Source organism: Salmo salar, chromosome 04, assembly GCF_965601325.2.
Source record: "Salmo salar chromosome 04, fSalSal1, whole genome shotgun sequence".
NCBI classification, from domain to species: domain Eukaryota; kingdom Metazoa; phylum Chordata; class Actinopteri; order Salmoniformes; family Salmonidae; genus Salmo; species Salmo salar.
The window spans coordinates 7,181,126-7,199,106 of record NC_138294.1 but is presented as its reverse complement, the minus strand read 5'-3'; the positions used below and the strand labels follow the sequence as shown (position 1 = coordinate 7,199,106).

The 17,981-nt window shown below is 41.7% G+C and overlaps 1 long non-coding RNA gene across 1 annotated transcript; it reads left to right on the top strand.

The window, feature by feature from the left end:
* Positions 1-3,536: 3,536 nt before the first annotated feature.
* Positions 3,537-17,701, top strand: LOC145850242 (uncharacterized). Its single transcript, XR_014391981.1, has 4 exons — positions 3,537-3,682; positions 16,399-16,428; positions 16,660-16,968; positions 17,396-17,701. It is a non-coding gene; the product is annotated as an uncharacterized LOC145850242 (long non-coding RNA).
* Positions 17,702-17,981: the final 280 nt, after the last annotated feature.

Below are 17,981 nucleotides of genomic sequence, written 5' to 3'. Positions count from 1 at the left end.
AGAGAGAGAGAGAGAGAGAGAAGAGAGAAAGAGAGAGAGAGAAAGAGAGAGAGAGACAGACTCTTGGTGCTGAAAAGAGGGACTCAATAAAAGGAGTCCATATCAAGTTACCTGTTCAGTCCTCTTTTCATCTTTAAACACTTTTCTCTCCAACAGCAAAGATTGGGAGCCTCTCAAATGAAAAGGGAAACTTGACACCAACCCCCACTTCACACACACAGAGGGGTGGGGGAGTGGAGGGGGGAGATAAAGTGAGGATGAGTGAATGGGGGAGACAGATGGGGGAGAGAGTGGTGAGGATGGATGGTTGGATGGGGAGACAGATGTGAGGATGGATAGATGGGGGAGACAGAGGGGGAGAGAGGGATGGATGGATGGTGGGGAGACAAATGTGTAGAGATAGTCTGTGTGTGTGTGTGCGTCTCCTCTCCTCTCTCTACCTCACCTCTCCCTACCTCTCCTCTCCTTAACCTCTGGCGCAGGTGGGACGAACAGTTTTAGAAACTTTAGGGTGTTTTCTATCCATATATAATAAGTATATGCATATTCTAGTTACTGGGTAGGATTAGTAATCAGATTAAATCGGGTATGTTTTTTATCCAGCCGTGACAATACTGCCCCCTAGCCCCAACAGGCTCTCTCCTCTCCCTACCTCACCTCTCCTCTCCTCTCTCTACCTCACCTCTCCTCTCCCTTCCACTCCTCTCTCTACCTCACCTCTTCTCTCTACCTCACCTCACCTCTCCTCTCCTCTCCCCTCTCTACCTCACCTCTCCTCTCCCTACCTCTCCTCTCCCTACCTCTCCTCTCGCGTACTCTCACTGTCTCAGCTAAGGTGGGATGGGAAATACTCAGTAGTGTCACGACTTCCGCTGAAGTTGGTCCCTCTCCTTGTTCGGGCGGCGTTCGGCGGTCAAAGTCGCCGACCTTCTAGCCATCGCTGATCCTCTTTTAATTTTCCTTTGGCTTTGTCTTGTCTTGTATCACACCTGGTTCCAATTCCATTCATTACATGTTGTGTATTTAACCATCTATTCCCCCTCATTGTCCTTGTCGGTGATTGTTTTTTGTAAGCAATGTGCAAGATATGTTCTGGTGTGCGACGGGTTTTGTACCCACGTGAATTATTTTGTATATTTTGGTTTTTGGAGTTCTTGAGCACTTATTAACTTCTCTAGGGTAGGGGGCAGTATTTTCACGGCCGGATGAAAAACGTACCCAAATTAAACGGCCTACTACTCGGGCCCAGGAACTGAAATATGCATAGTATTAGTAGATTTGGATAGAAAACTCTCTGAAGTTTCTAAAACTGTTTGAATGATGTCTGTGAGTATAACAGAACTCATATGGCAGGCAAAAAACGGAGAAAAATCTAAGCAGGAAGTGAAAATTCTGGTGCTTGTAGTCCTTTCAAGTCATTGCCATTCGAACACACGGTGAGTTAGGGTTCATTTTGCACTTCCTAAGGCTTCCACTAGATGTCAACAACCTTTAGGAAGTTGTTTGAAGCATCTACGATGAACAGAGGCCGAATGAGAAGGCATGGAACTTGTAGACCAGGGAATGACATCACTTCATTGGGGCGCATTCACGAGAGAGGATGCTCCGTTCCAAAAACTTTTTTCAAGACACAGGAACCGTCCGGTTGAAATATTACTGGATCTTCACGTTCTAAAGGCCCTAAAGATTGATGTTTTACAACGTTTGACATGTTTGAACGAACGTAAATAAAAAAATTTTTACTTTCATCGTCACATTTTCGGCGCGCTTCCGACATTTTGAGTAGCTGACCTGAACACGCGAACAACAAGGAGCTATTTGCACGTAAATTATGGATTTTATCGAACAAAACAACATTTGTTGAGTATCTGGGATGCCTGGAAGTGCCTTCTGATGAAGATCATCAAAGGTAAGTGAATATTTCTAATGCTATTTATGAATTTAGATGACTCCAACATGGTGGCTATCTGTATCGCCTAGTGTATTTTTCTGACCACAGTAGTCAGATTATTGCAAAGTGTGATTTCCCAGTAAAGTTATTTTGAAATCTGGCAATGCGGTTGCATTCACGAGATGTTAATCTATAATTCTTTGAATGAAAGTTTAATATTTTATTAAGGTTTTTGAATTGTATTTTTGTAAATTGTAGCGCTGATTCACCTGCAGTTTTGGAGGCTAAATATTTTCTGAACTTCACGCGCCACTGTAAAATGCTGTTTTTGGATATAAATATGAACTTGATAGAACAAAAAATGCATGTATTGTGTAACATGATGTCCTAGGAGTGTCATCTGATGAAGATTGTCAAAGGTTAGTGGTTTATTTTAGCTGGTTTTCTGCTTTTGGATGGATACCGTTTCTTTGAAAACGCAAAGAAAATGGCTGTTTTGTTACTCTGTTGCTGTGGTGATATCCTAACATAATGTAATGTTTTGTTTTCTCTGTAAAGCCTTTTTGAAATCAGACAACGTGGTTCGATTCTGGAGATGTTTATCTAAAACTCTTTGAATGAAAGTTTAATATTTTATTAAGGTTTTTGAATTGTATTTTTGTAAATTGTAGCGCTGATTCACCGGCAGTTTTGGAGGCTAAATATTTTCTGAACTTCAAGCGCCACTGTTAAATGCTGTTTTTGGATATAAATATTTTGTGGTTTTAAATTTTGCGCTCTAATTTCTCACTGGCTGTTGAATAGGGTGGGACGATTTCGTCCTTCCCGAGAGAGGTTAAACTGCTCCGTTTTATACCAAGTTCGATCTCCTGCGCCTGACTTCCCTGCCACCATCACGCACCCTTACAAGTACTCAGTAGGGAGAGAGAGATAGGACTAACTCAATGACAGACTGGGTTGGTAGAAGGAGACAGGGGAGGAGGGAGAGAGAGATGCGAGGGAAAGATAGGACTTATTGACAGACTGGGTTGGTAGAATGAGACAGGGGAGGAGGGAGAGAGAGGGTGAGGAACATAGTGTGTAAAATGTGACTAACTTGTCTGTGCAGATGAAGATAGCTGACGTTGACAGCACCAGGGCTCAGCCGTCTAGAGTTACCACAGCTCACACTATTCTCTGATCCGTTCTGCATGTTTCCACACAGCTGAGTTCCTGCAGATTGTGAAAAACAGGATGTGTCACACACTGCGGTCACACCAAAACAGCTCTTGGCTGTACGCCCAGACTTATCACTAAGTCACACAAGACAAGTTTGTATCAGTGAAAAAACACTAGCATTTAACAACAAACAATTATCTAAGTAAAAAAAACATCACAGCATGTCTAATTTGTAATTTACTACCACACCTGTTGAGTTGACTTGGGTAACATACCTCTAGCTTCTACACCACAGAAAGTTAGAGGTGACTTTCCCAAGTCAAGCACTGACAATTAGGTAAGATATTATAGGACACACTATGTGTAACTGCTGCTCTGTCAGCAGTTTCCTGTGGAGTTTTTCTAATGTCAATGTTTCCTGTAGGTAGGTGGGTTTAACTGATCTGATTTGCTTAGCAGTTTGCCACATCATTGAAGTAAGGAAGTAATGAGTTAGAAGTCATATAGCCTAGCAGTATTTCTCACTCTTCAGTCCTCTCTTCATGACAGTAGACCGGTTTCGCTCAGTGGAGCCCCAGTTAGAGACAGATATGATACCTGCAGTGATTTTGATTATCCTGTTCTGGGGTATAGGTAGGATGCTGTTATACTGATATCCACTTGTGACAGTTACTGAGATATGTTTTGATATATTACCATTTGCAGGACTAGTAAAAGAACATGCAACTGGAAGCAGACAGTAAAAATCTGTCTCAAAGCAGGACAATGATGTGATCACCTGTAAATGTACTTTACTGTAGCGTAACTGTCCATCTGGGGACAGGCACTAATGTCAGTTAAGATGTGATGGTCAGTGTTATTACAACCAAGGTAAGACCCAAATGCAGACAACAGGGGCAGGCACAGACAGGTCAAGGCAGGCAGGGGTCGATAGTCCAGAGTAAGGGGACAAAGGTACAACACAGCAGGCATGCTCAGAGTAGGCAGTCAGTAATCCAGAGGAGGGCAGAGGTACAGCTCAGCAAGCAGGCTCAGGCAGAGTGGTCAGGCAGGCGGACTCAGAGTCAGGACAGGCAGAGTGGTCAGGCAGGCGGGCTCAGAGTCAGGGCAGGCAAGGGTCAAAACTGGGAGGACAAGAAAACAGAGACTAGGGAAAAAGCAGGTGCAGACACAAACCACTGGTTGACTCAAACAAACAGTGTGAACTGGCAACAGACAAACATTGAACACAGGCATAAATACACAGGGGATAATGGGGAAGATGGGCTACACCTGGAAGGGGGTGGAGATAATCACAAAGACAGGTGAAACAGATCAGTGTGTGACACAATGTTCCCTCTAAACTGCAGATAAATCAGCCAACAGTGAGAAGCACGAGATTGAACTTCACTAAATGTTCTAGAACAGTGGTCACCAACCGGTTGATCTCCATGGCATTCCTAGTGGATCGCCAAACATTTCTGTAAAAACCCACGATAAAGCTTTGTGTTCCTATTAATGGGGGGGTCTCGGGCTGATGGCAGTAGGTGCACCTGATTCAGTTGCCCTGCACGCCGGGTAGGCAAGCTGTTGCCATATTGAACCATTTCATGTGTCTGAATGTAAAAACTGCCTTTCTGGCTGGCCCAGAGAGCAAATCAAGTGCACTATAGGGCTACTGCTGGCCAACTGGATGTAGCCAGGAGTGGTATGGTGTTGATATGTTGTAGTCATAGTAAACAGGAGTGGTATGGTGTTGATATGGGGTAGTCATAGTAACCAGGAGTGGTATGGTGTTGATATCGTGTAGTCATAGTAACCAGGACTGGTATGGTGTTGATATGGTGCAGTCATAGTAACCAGGAGTGGTATGGTGTTGATATGGTGTAGTCATAGTAACCAGGAGTGGTATGGTGTTGATATGTTGTAGCCATAGTAACCAGGAGTGGTATGGTGTTTATATGGTGCAGTCATAGTAACCAGGAGTGGTATGGTGTTGATATGGTGTAGTCATAGTAACCAGGAGTGGTATGGTGTTGATATGGTGTAGTCATAGTAACCAGGAGTGGTATGGTGGTGATATTGTGATGTCTCTGGCGTACCTTTGGGCATTATTATATTATTGTATTGTTGACCCGTCTGGAGAATGTAGCTGTTTATCTGTATTATTGACCCCTATGGAGAATGTAGCTGTTTATCTGTATTATTGACCCCTATGGAGAATGTAGCTGTTTATCTGTATTATTGACCCCTATGGAGAATGTAGCTGTTTATCTGTATTATTGACCCCTATGGAGAATGTAGCTGTTTATCTGTAATATTGACCCTATGGAGAATGTAGCTGTTTATCTGTATTATTGACCCCTATGGAGAATGTAGCTGTTTATCTGTATTATTGACCCTATGGAGAATGTAGCTGTTAATCTGTATTATTGACCCCTATGGAGAATGTAGCTGTTTATCTGTATTATTGACCCCTATGGAGAATGTAGCTGTTAATCTGTATTATTAACCCCTATGGAGAATGTAGCTGTTTATCTGTATTATTGACCCCTATGGAGAATGTAGCTGTTTATCTGTATTATTGACCCCTATGGAGAATGTAGCTGTTTATCTGTATTATTGACCCCTATGGAGAATGTAGCTGTTTATCTGTATTATTGACCCCTATGGAGAATGTAGCTGTTTATCTGTATTATTGACCCCTATGGAGAATGTAGCTGTTTATCTGTATTATTGACCCCTATGGAGAATGTAGCTGTTTATCTGTATTATTAACCCCTATGGAGAATGTAGCTGTTTATCTGTATTATTGACCCCTATGGAGAATGTAGCTGTTTTTCTGTAATATTGACCCTATGGAGAATGGGGGGAAAGGAGCATAGTTTATCTGTATTATTGGTGTTTGATGAGTATTTACCACCCTATGTAAAGTTGGGATATATATGATACACCATAAGAGCGTTCGTGTAAAAAGTGAAAGAAGTTTTCTGTGTCAAGTGTTTTCAGACGGAAGGAATATGCTCTAGAAGAGTGTAAATATAAAATGTTGTAACTGTGGTAGGGATCATATTTCTGAATTCCCAGAATGCCCTGTTAGGGTGAAAGAGGTTGAGGAGTCAAGGATCAGGGCTGTACAGCAAGTCTCCTATGTGGAGGTGGTGAAGAGAGTTGAAGGGAAAAGAGGCCACAGTTCTGAAGAAGATATGGAGGTGGATGTACCACAACCAGTTGTAAATGTTATACGTCAATCAAATGATCTGGATACACTTATTGTGGAAAAGGTGGATTTTGTAGCATTTACAGCCACAGTTATTAATTGTACTGCACATTATTATAACTGCAGCCTCCAAGACTTACGGCAGAAGCACTTCAAGGACTACTGTCACCAGGAAATGTCCCTCCATCACAGGATCCTTCTGAGCCTGTGTAGGGACCTGATTAAAATAGAAAAGCAGGCTGATTTAGTTTAATTAACATTTTGTTACTTATAGTTTGTATTGAATTTATTTTATTTATATTATAAAATGTTTATCCTTTTTGGAGTCGTATTATCCACCTGAACAGTAGGTGGCGGAATGCACATATAATTGTTGCGAACACAATTATACCATAGAAGAAGAAGCTCGTGTCCTTATTCCAGCAAACGCGGAAGCTACAGAGACGGAGAGAGGAACAGAAACAATCAAACAGAGCGCTCTTCCAAAACATTGCAAAGTGAGCTTTCCCCGTGAAGCTTTTTTGAAATCTGTCACAGCGGTTGCATTCAGGAGATGTTTATCTATAATTCTTTGAATAACAGTTTAATATTTTATCAACGTTTATGATGAGTATTTTTGTAAATTGTTGTGCTGATTCACCGTCAGTTTTGGAGGAAAAATATTTTCTGAACATCACGCGCCAATGTAAAATGCTGTTTTTGGATATGAATATGAACTTTATCGAACAAAACATACATGTATTGTGTAACATTGAGTGCTAGGAGTGTCATCTGATGAAGATCATCAAAGGTTAGTGCTTAATTTTAGCTGTATTTATGGTTTTTGTGACCCCTCTCCTGCTTGGAAAATGGCTGTGTGGTTTTTCTTGTGTTGGCACTCTCCTAACATAATCTAATGTTTTGCTTTTGCCGTAAAGCCTTTTTGAAATCGGACAACGTGGTTCGATTAAGGAGAAGTGTATCTTTAAAATGGTGTAAAATAGTAGTATGTTTGAGAAATTTGAATTATGAGGTTTTTGCTGTTTTGTATTTTCGCCCTGCTATTTCACTGGCTGTGTCCCACAGGTGGGACGGTAGCGTCCCACCTAGCCCATACTAGTTAACACTTTCAACGTGTCCCATAATGTGGCAAATGTGATCGATCAATGGAATATTAGCCTCGTTCACTGCAACATACCGAAACAAAGCCAACTATGTAAGAGATGTTGTAGACAGAACACATCGGAGTAGGATTCTATTACATTGACAGACTCATCCCGACTCTACAAAGACCGGTGCTGCATAACCAATCAGAGCTGCAGTAGGCCTACATGCAAATAGAACATTGCCATATTAATATTTAACCTTTATTTAACTAGGCAAGTCAGTTAACCTCTCTAGGGCAGGTGGCACCAAATCGTCCCACCTACGTAACAGCCAGTGGAATCCTGTGGCGCGTTATTCAAATACCTTAGAAATGCTATTACTTCAATTTCTCAAACATATGACTATTTTACAGCATTTTAAAGACAAGACTCTCGTTAATCTAACCACACTGTCCGATTTCAAAAAGGCTTTACAACGAAAGCAAAACATTAGAATATGTCAGCAGAGTACCCAGCCAGAAATAATCAGACACCCATTTTTCAAGCTAGCATATAATGTCACATAAACCCAGAAGACAGCTAAATGCAGCACTAACCTTTTATGATCTTCATCAGATGACAACCCTAGGACATTATGTTATACAATACATGCATGTTCTGTTCAATCAAGTTCATATTTATAGCAAAAACCAGCTTTTTACATTAGCATGTGACGTTCAGAACTAGCATACCCCCCGCAAACTTCCGGTGAATTTACTAAATTACTCACGATAAACGTTCACAAAAAGCATAACAATTATTTTAAGAATTATAGATACAGAACTTCTCTATGCACTCGATATGTGTGATTTTAAAATGTATTTTCGGTGAAAGCACATTTTGCAATATTCTCAGTAGATAGCCCGGCATCACAGGGCTAGCTATTTAGACACCCAGCAAGTTTAGCACTCACCAAAGTCCGATTTACTATAAGAAAAATGTTATTACCTTTGGTGTTCTTCGTCAGAATGCACTCCCAGGACTTCTACTTCAATAACAAATGTTTGGGGTTGGTTCAAAATAATCCATAGTTATATCCAAATAGCGGCGTTTTGTTCGTGCGTTCAAGACACTATCCGAATGGTAAAGAAGGGTCGACGCATTTCGTGACAAAAAAATTCTAAATATTCCATTACCGTACTTCGAAGCATGTCAACCGCTGTTTAAAATCAATTTTTATGCCATTTTTCTCGTAAAAAAGCGATAATATTCCGACCGGGAATCTGCGTTTAGGTAAAAAGACGAAAGAAAATAAAGCATGGAGTCGACTCGTGCACGCGCCTAAGTCCATTGTCCGCTGATAGACAACTTGCCAAAAGCGCAAATGTGTTTCAGCCTGGGGCTGCCTCGATATCATTCAGCTTTTTCCCGGGCTCTGAGAGCCTATGGGAGCCGTAGGAAGTGTCACGTCATGCCAGAGATCCTCAGTCTTCAATAAACAGAGTCAAGATGCACAAGGAATAATCAGACAGGCCACTTCCTGAACAGAATCTTCTCAGGTTTTTGCCTGCCATATGAGTTCTGTTATACTCACAGACACCATTCAAACAGTTTTAGACACTTTAGGGTGTTTTCGATCCAAAGCCAATAATTATATGCATATTCTAGTTTCTGGGCAGTAGTAATAACCAGATTAAATCGGGTACGTTTTTTATCCGGCCGTGTAAATACTGCCCCCTAGCCCTAAGAGGTTTTAAGAACAAATTCTTATTTACAATGACGGCCTGGCAGGAGGCAAAAGACCTTATACGGGGTCAGGGATTAAAAATAAAATCATCAAATATAAATATATGAATATAAAGTTAGATGAACATTGGTGATGGTGTCATGCATCTGACTGTTGTATATTCAGTGTGTCAATGATTGATTGTATCTGTCTCTATGTAAATGAATGAGAGTACATATTCTATATTATATTGGTTTTACGTTAGAGCAGGAGAAGAGGAGGGGTGTAGATGCTAGAGGTCTGTTACTTGAGTCAAGATCAACAGGCCTGATGCTATATGTCAGGAAGAGAGAGAGAACGAGAGAGAGGAGAGCGAGAGGAAGGGGTGGGGAGGGTGATAGATAAGGGGAGGAGATGGAGGGAGGTGTCAAAAGAGATAGACTGACATAGTAACAAACAGTCAACTGAATATAGTCAACCAGTAACGTCTTCCACTATTGGCCCAGCTCAGCTTGACCCTGACCTATGGAACTGAACGATTGAGAAAACAAAAATAGATGAAAGCTAATGTATTAAATTATATATAATCTCATCTGTAATGACACACCTTTCCACATTGTGACTTTGTGGTGAGGTCTTGTTGAGAAATGTCATGCCATTTCACAGTACTCAATGTCTCAACAGTGTTTCTCAAAGGACCCACAACCATTTGTCCTGTTCATCTCTCACAGCTTAGTTCAGTCTACTGCTAAATAACAGGATATGGAGAAACAGCATTTGGCTGTGAGTCCAGAACCATGAGTCAGTCATGTAGACAAAGGGGAAGTGTTCTAGCAGAGGGAGCAAGTCTCATTAGTACATCATGTGACTTTAGTTAAATACATAGATACACTGGATAAACATTATTACAGACTTTAATTAAATACATAGATACACTGGATAAACATTATTACAGACTAATTAAATACATAGATACACTGGATAAACATTATTACATACTTTAATTAAATACATAGATACACTGGATAAACATTATTACAGACTTTAATTAAATACATAGATACATTGGATAAACATTATAACAGACTATAGTTAAATACATAGATACACTGGATAAACATTATAACAGACTTTAATTAAATACATAGATACACTGGATAAACATAACAGCAGTTTTGCCACCATAGACCCAAGTCAGTAAATACATATCTTTACTTATTAGGTGGAGGCCCTGCACTACATCAAATCACATCACATTTTATTGGTCACATACACATGGTTAGCAGATGTTAATATGAGTGTAGTGAAAGCTTGTGCTTCTAGTTCCGACAGTGCAGTAATATCTGACAAGTATTCTAACAATTTCACAGCAACTACCTTATACACACAAATGTAGAGAGATGGAATAAGAATATGTACATATAAATATATAGATGAGCGATGGCCGTGCTGCATAGGCAAGATGCAATAGATGGTATAAAATACTGTATATACATAGGAGATGAGTAATGTAGGATATGTAAACATTATTAAAGTGGCATTATTTAAACTGACTAATAATACCGCCCCCGATGATGCGTTGTGCAGAACGCACTACCCTCTGGAGAGCCTTGCGGTTGAGGGTGGTGCAGTTGCCGTACCAGGCAGTGATACAGCCCGACAGGATGCTCTCGATTGTGCATCTGTAAAAGATTGTGAGGGTTTTAGGTGACAAGCCAAATTTCTTCAGTCTCCTGAGGTTGAAGAGGCGCTATTGCGCCTTCGTCACCACGCTGTCTCTGTGGGTGGACCATTTCAGTTTGTCCGTGATGTGTACGCTGAGGAACTTTCTCCGCTACTGTCCCGTCGATGTGGATAGTGGGGTGCTCTCTGCTGTTTCCTGAAGTCCACGATCATCTCCTTTGTTTTGTTGACATTGAGTGAGAGGTTGTTTTCCTGACACCACACTACGAGTGCTCTCACCTCCTCCCTGTAGGCTGTCTCGTCGTTGTTTGTAATCAAGCCCACTACTGTTGTATCGTCTGCAAACTTGATGATCGAGTTGGAGGCGTGCATGGCCACACAGTCATGTGTGAACAGGGAGTACAGGAGGGGGCTGAGCACGCACCCTTGTGGGGCCACAGTGTTGAGGATCAGCTAAGTGGAGATGTTGTTTCCTAACTTCACCACCTGGGGGCAGCCCGTCAGAAAGTCCAGGACCCAATTGCACAGGGCGGGGTTGAGACCCAGGGCCTTAACCTGTTGGGTCTAGGGGGCAGCATTTGCACGTCTGGATAAAAAAAATGTACCCGATTTAATCTGGTTACTAATCCTACCCAGTAACTAGAATATGCATATACTTATTATATATGGATAGAAAACACTCTAAAGTTTCCAAAACTGTTTGAATGGTGTCTGTGAGTATAACAGAACTCATTTGGCAGGCAAAACCCTGAGACATTTTCTGACAGGAAGTGGATACCTGATGTGTTGTATTGACTTTAAACCTATCCCATTGAAAAACACAGGGGTTTAGGAATATTTTGGCACTTCCTATTGCTTCCACTAGATGTCACCAGCCTTTACAAAGTGTTTTGAGTCTTCTGGAGGGAGATCTGACCGAACAAGAGCCATGGAACGGTGATGTCCCATTAGACACCTGGCGCGCTACTTCATGTTGGGTACCCTCGTTCCAATACGTTATAAAAGGCTATGCATTCGTCCACCTTGAATATTATTCATGTTCTGGTTAAAAAAGGCCCTAATGATTTATGCTATACAACGTTTGACATGTTTGAACGAACGGAAATATATTTTTTCCCCTCGTTCATGACGAGAAGTCCGGCTGGCTTACATCATGTGCTAACGAGACGGAGATTTTTGGACATAAATGATGAGCTTTTTTGAACAAAACTACATTCGTTATGGACCTGTGATACCTGGAAGTGACATCTGATGAAGAGAATCAAAGGTAATGGATTATTTACATAGTATTTTCGATTTTAGATCTCCCCAACATGACGTCTAGTCTGTATCGCAACGCGTATTTTTCTGGGCACAGTGCTCAGATTATTGCAAAGTGTGATTTCCCAGTAAGGTTATTTTTAAATCTGGCAAGTTGATTGCGTTCAAAAGATGTAAATCTATAATTCTTTAAATGACAATATAATATTTTACCAATGTTTTCTAATTTTAATTATTTAATTTGTGACGCTGACTTGACTGCCGGTTATTGGAGGGAAACGATTTCCTCAACATCAATGCCATAGTAAAACGCTGTTTTTGGATATAAATATGAACTTGATAGAACTAAAAATGCATGCATTGTCTAACATAATGTCCTAGGAGTGTCATCTGATGGAGATTGTAAAAGGTTAGTGCATCATTTTAGCTGGTTTTATGGTTTTGGTGACCCTGTCTTTGACTTGACAAAACATTACACACAACTCTTGTAAATGTACTGTCCTAACATACTCTAAATTTATGCTTTCGCCGTAAAACCTTTTTGAAATCGTAAAACGTGGTTAGATTAAGGAGATGTTTATCTTTCAAATGGTGTAACATAGTTGTATTTTTGAAAAATTTGAATTTTGACATTTATTTGGATTCAAATTTGCCGCTCTTGAAATGCACCTGCTGTTGATGGAGTGCACCACAGGTGGCACGCTAGCGTCCCACCTAGCCCCAAGAGGTTTTAAGCTTAATGATGAACTTGGCGGGTACTATGGTGTTGAATGCTGAGCTGTAGTCAATGAACAGCAATCTTACATAGGTATTTCTCTTGTCCAGATGGGATAGGGCAGTGTGCAGTGTGATGGCGATTGCATCGTATGTGTACCTGTTGGGGCGATATGCAAACTGAAGTGGGTCAAGGGTGGCAGGTAAGGTGGAGGTGATATGATCCTTGACTAGTCACTCAAAGCACTTCATGATGACAGAAGTGAGTGTTACGGGGCGATAGTCATTTAGTTCAGTTACCTTAGCTTTCTTGGGAACAGGAACAATGGTGGCCATCTTGAAGCATGTGGGGACAGCAGACTGGGATAGGGATTGATTGAATATGTCCGTAAATACCCCAGCCAGCTGGTCTGTGCATGCGCTGAGGACGCGGCTAGGGATGCCGTCTGGGCCAGCAGCCTTGTGAGGGTTAACACGTTTCAATGTCTTACTCACGTCGGCCACGGAGAAGAAGAGGGAGGGTCCGCAGTCCTTGGTAGTGAGCCACGTAAGTGTCATTGTATTATCCACAAAGCGGGCAAAGAAGGTGTTTAGCTTGTCTGGAAGCAAGACGTCGGTGTCGCAAGATGTCGGTGTCTGTGACGTGGCTGGTTTTCTTTTGTAGTCTGTGATTGCCTGTAGACCCTGACACATACGTCTCGTGTCTTCAACTTCATTTTGTCCCTATACCGACATTTCACTTCTTTAATTTCCTTGCAGAGGGAAGAACTACACTGTTTATATTCATCCATATTCCCCGACCTCTTTCCATGGTTGAATGTGGTGGTTCGCGCTTTCAGTTTTGCACTAATGGTTTCTGGTTAGGGTAGGTTTTAATAGTCATAGTGGGTACAACATCTCCAATGCACTTCCTAGTAAACTCACTCACCGAGTCAGCGTATAAATCGATGTTATTGTCTGAGGCTTTATGGAACATTTCCCAGTCAACGTGACCAAAACAATCTTCAAACGTGGATTCCATTAACATGTTGACTACTTACAGACCACCTAGTCTAATACTACTGCCACACACCTAGATACTAGGTCCAAACTGATAGGAACTCAGGTCCCTCAGAAGAGAGGGTTACATGTATCTAGGGGAAAGTTCCCGATGGAGCCTACAGACTTCACTGTAGTTTGGTGGGAGTATGAAACATGAAATATTATCACCCTCATATTACCCAGGCCTAGTACAGTATTTCATCATCCTGTCAGCTAGTTAGATTGCATTTCCTTGATTCCTTGTGTCCTCTCCTTGCCTTCTTTGGGTTTTGAGTTGGATATGTATTCATGACCCCCCAATTGTCTAATGTGTATTCATGACCCCCCCATGTCTAATGTGTATTCATGACCCCCCCATGTCTAATGTGTATTCATGACCCCCCCCATGTCTAATGTGTATTCATGACCCCCCCATGTCTAATGTGTATTCATGACCCCCCCCATGTCTAATGTGTATTCATGACCCCCCCATGTCTAATGTGTATTCATGACCCCCCCATGTCTAATGTGTATTCATGACCCCCCCCCCATGTCTAATGTGTATTCATGACCCCCCCCCCATGTCTAATGTGTATTCATGACCCCCCCCCATGTCTAATGTGTATTCATGACCCCCCCCCCATGTCTAATGTGTATTCATGACCCCCCCCATGTCTAATGTGTATTCATGACCCCCCCATGTCTAATGTGTATTCATGATCCCCCCCATGTCTAATGTGTATTCATGACCCCCCCCATGTCTAATGTGTATTCATGACCCCCCCATGTCTAATGTGTATTCATGACCCCCCCATATCTAATGTGTATTCATGACCCCCCCCCATGTCTAATGTGTATTCATGACCCCCCATGTCTAATGTGTATTCATGACCCCCTATTGTCTAATGTGTATTCATGTGACCCCACCACAAATGTCTAATCTGTATTCGGGTCTTCCCTGTGGCTCAGTTGGTAGAGCATGGTGTTTGCAACGCCAGCATGGTGTGTGCAACGCCAGGGTTGTGGGTTCGATTCCCATGGGGGGCCAGTACAAAAATAATAATAATTAAAAAAAAATTAAAATAATGTATGAAATGTATGTATTCACTACTGTAAGTGGCTCTGGATAAGAGCATCTGCAAAATGACTAAAATGTAAATGTATTCATGACCCCCCCCATGTCTAATGTGTATTCATGACCCTCCCATGTCTAATTTTTATTCATGACAGATGAAAGCAAAAAAAACTGACGAAAAACAGACAAAAGCAAATGTATTAAATGCCTCTCCCTTTCAGAACGCGTCTCCTTCCTGAGCGGTATGACGGTTGTGTGGTCCCATGGTGTTTATACTTGCGTACTATTGTTTGAACAGATGAATGTGGTACCTTCAGGTGTTTGGAAATTGCTCCCAAGGATGAAGCAGACTTGTGGAGGTCTACAATTTTTTTCTGGGGTCTTGGCTGATTTCTTTTGATTTTCCCATGATGTCAAGCAAAGAGGCAGTGAGTTTGAAGGTAGGCCTTGAAATACATCCACAGGTACACCTCAAATTGACTCAAATGATGTCAATTAGCCTATCAGAAGCTTCTAAAGCCATGACATCATTTTCTTGAATTCTCCAAGCTGTTTAACCTGTTTAGGATAGGGGGCAGTATTTTCACGGCCGGATAAAAAACGTACCCGATTTAATCTGGTTATTACTCCTGCCCAGAAACTAGAATATGCATATAATTATTTTATTTGGATAGAAAACACCCTAAAGTTTCTAAAACTGTTTGAATGGTGTCTGTGAGTATAACAGAACTCATATGGCAGGCCAAAACCTGAGAAGATTCTATATGGGAAGTGCCCTGTCTGACCATTTCTTGTCCTTCTATAGCCTCTTTATTGAAAATAGAGGATCTCTGCTGTAACGTGACATTTTCTAAGGCTCCCATAGGCTCTCAGAAGGCGCCAGAATGGGGAATGATGACTCTGCAGTCCCTGGGCGAAAAACAGTAGGGGTTTTGGAAAGTGGTTGTTATGAGAACAATGACACTGGTGCGCGCGTGCATGTGAAGACTCCATTTTCTATTTTCAGTGTTTGAACGAAAACAAGGTCTCCCGGTCGGAATATTATCGCTATTTTACAAGAAAAATCGCATAAAAATTTATTTTAAACAGCGTTTGACATGCTTCGATGTACGGTAATGTAATATTTTGAATTTTTTTGTCACGTTATGCACCGGCGCGTCACCCTTTGGATAGTGTCTTGAACGCAAGAACAAAACGCAGCTATTTGGATATAACTATGGATTATTTGGAACCAAAACAACATTGGGTGTTGAAGTAGAAGTCCTGGGAGTGCATTCTGACGAAGAAGAGCAAAGGTAATCCAATTTTTCTTATAGTAAATCTGAGTTTGATTTTATACATCTGTCAGGAAGGGGAGTGGCTGAAATAGAATCCACTAATTTGAAGGGGTGTCCACATACTTTTGTATATATAGTGTATGTACACATGGGTGTTGTTGCACCATACCAACGATAAGCCTGTCTTCCCCATTACATCATGAAAGGTCATGTTGATGTTCATTTAACCTCTGTCTCTCTCTTCCTCTGACTCCTCCCTTTCTCCTTTGTTTCTCTCTATCTTTCTCTCTCTCTCTCTCTCTCTCTTCCTCCTCTCTCTCTTTCTCCTCAGATCTCCAGGCTCAAAGCGTCAGTCCACCAGGTAGGTAGAGTATAAATCTACAGTGATTATAGCAGTTCAATATTAGTCAACTTTATTATCCCACATGGAGAAATTCATGTGTCCATACAAACCATTCTAAACCCCAATAACAAGTAGTGTTTTATGGAACTACTAATACTTGTCAACCACAAAGCACTACTGCTGTTAGAATAACAGAATCACTGTCATCATCTGTCCTCACCACTGTGTTTTCCTCTCTGCTGTTTACAGCTGAACTCTCAGTCAGACTGGTGAATGGGACCACATCCTGTTCTGGGACAGTGGAAGTCTTCTCCAGAGGAGAGTGGTCAGGTGTATGTTCTGGGTGGTGGAGAATGATGAGAGAGGTTAAGGTTGTGTGTAGAGAGCTGGACTGTGGGAATCCTGTAGCTGAATCTAGAGGACCTCTGGTTGAAGATGGAAGAAGAAGAGTCAGACTATATAGATGCAGGGGACATGAGTCTTCTATTAGACAGTGTGACATCATAGGAGAACCTGGTTTCTGTGATGGTGAATATTATCATCATGTGACCTGTTCAGGTAAGAGACTGGTCATATTGAGAGATTTATTTATACATTATACAATATTACCATGTATCATGTTTTATGTGTTTTTATTTCATTTAAATAGAGGGAGAGATGTCAGATGTATTTAAACATTATATTTGTGTTTGTCATATTGGTTTATGGGAGATGTTCATGGGCAGATCATTGTAGTTCAGATGGTACTGAAGTGAAGCTGCCTGATGGATGTCCAGCTGTTTATTTTCTATAAAGTGTTTATTTTCTATAAAGTCTCCTGCCTGCATTATTCCCAACCCTATCCTGAGTGACTAAGAACCCATTTCTACCTCTTACAGTATCAAACATAGCAAACTACAATCTTTTATCCAACATATTTGTGTTTAGTCCTTGACAATGTCATCAACAAAACTGATTGAATGTTCAACCAAGTCTTTTTCTCCAGAGTCTGTGCGGCTTGTGGATGGAGCTGGTCTCTGCTCTGGGAGAGTGGAGGTGAAGTCCAATCAGTCCTGGGCCTCAGTGTGTGAAGCTGACTTTGACCGGCAGGATGCAGAGGTAGTCTGTGGGGAGCTTGGCTGTGGGGCTCCTGCAGCTCTACAGGGGGGGCTCTATGGAGAAGGTGAGGGTCAGACCTGGGATAAAGAGTTCCAGTGTAAAGGCAAAGAGTCCCTTCTCCTGGACTGTGACACCTCAGACAGAGAAAACAACACCTGTCTACCTGGTAATGCTGTTGGACTCACCTGCTCAGGTAAGAAACAGTTTGTCACTCAATCAACATTGTTTCTCACCTGGAGTGAAGAATATGAGAGACAATATAGGTGTGTTTTAGTGAGAAAATAGTAAGATTACTGTCTCTCTCTTTTCTTTTCTCAGAGCATGATGATGTGAGGCTGGTGGGAGGAGGCAGTCGCTGTGCTGGTGGAGTGGAGCGGTACGACCAGGGGGAGTGGAGGACTGTGGGAGCTGATGACTGGGACCAGGAGGATGTAGCTGCAGTAGTGTGTAGACAGCTGGGTTGTGGCTCCACT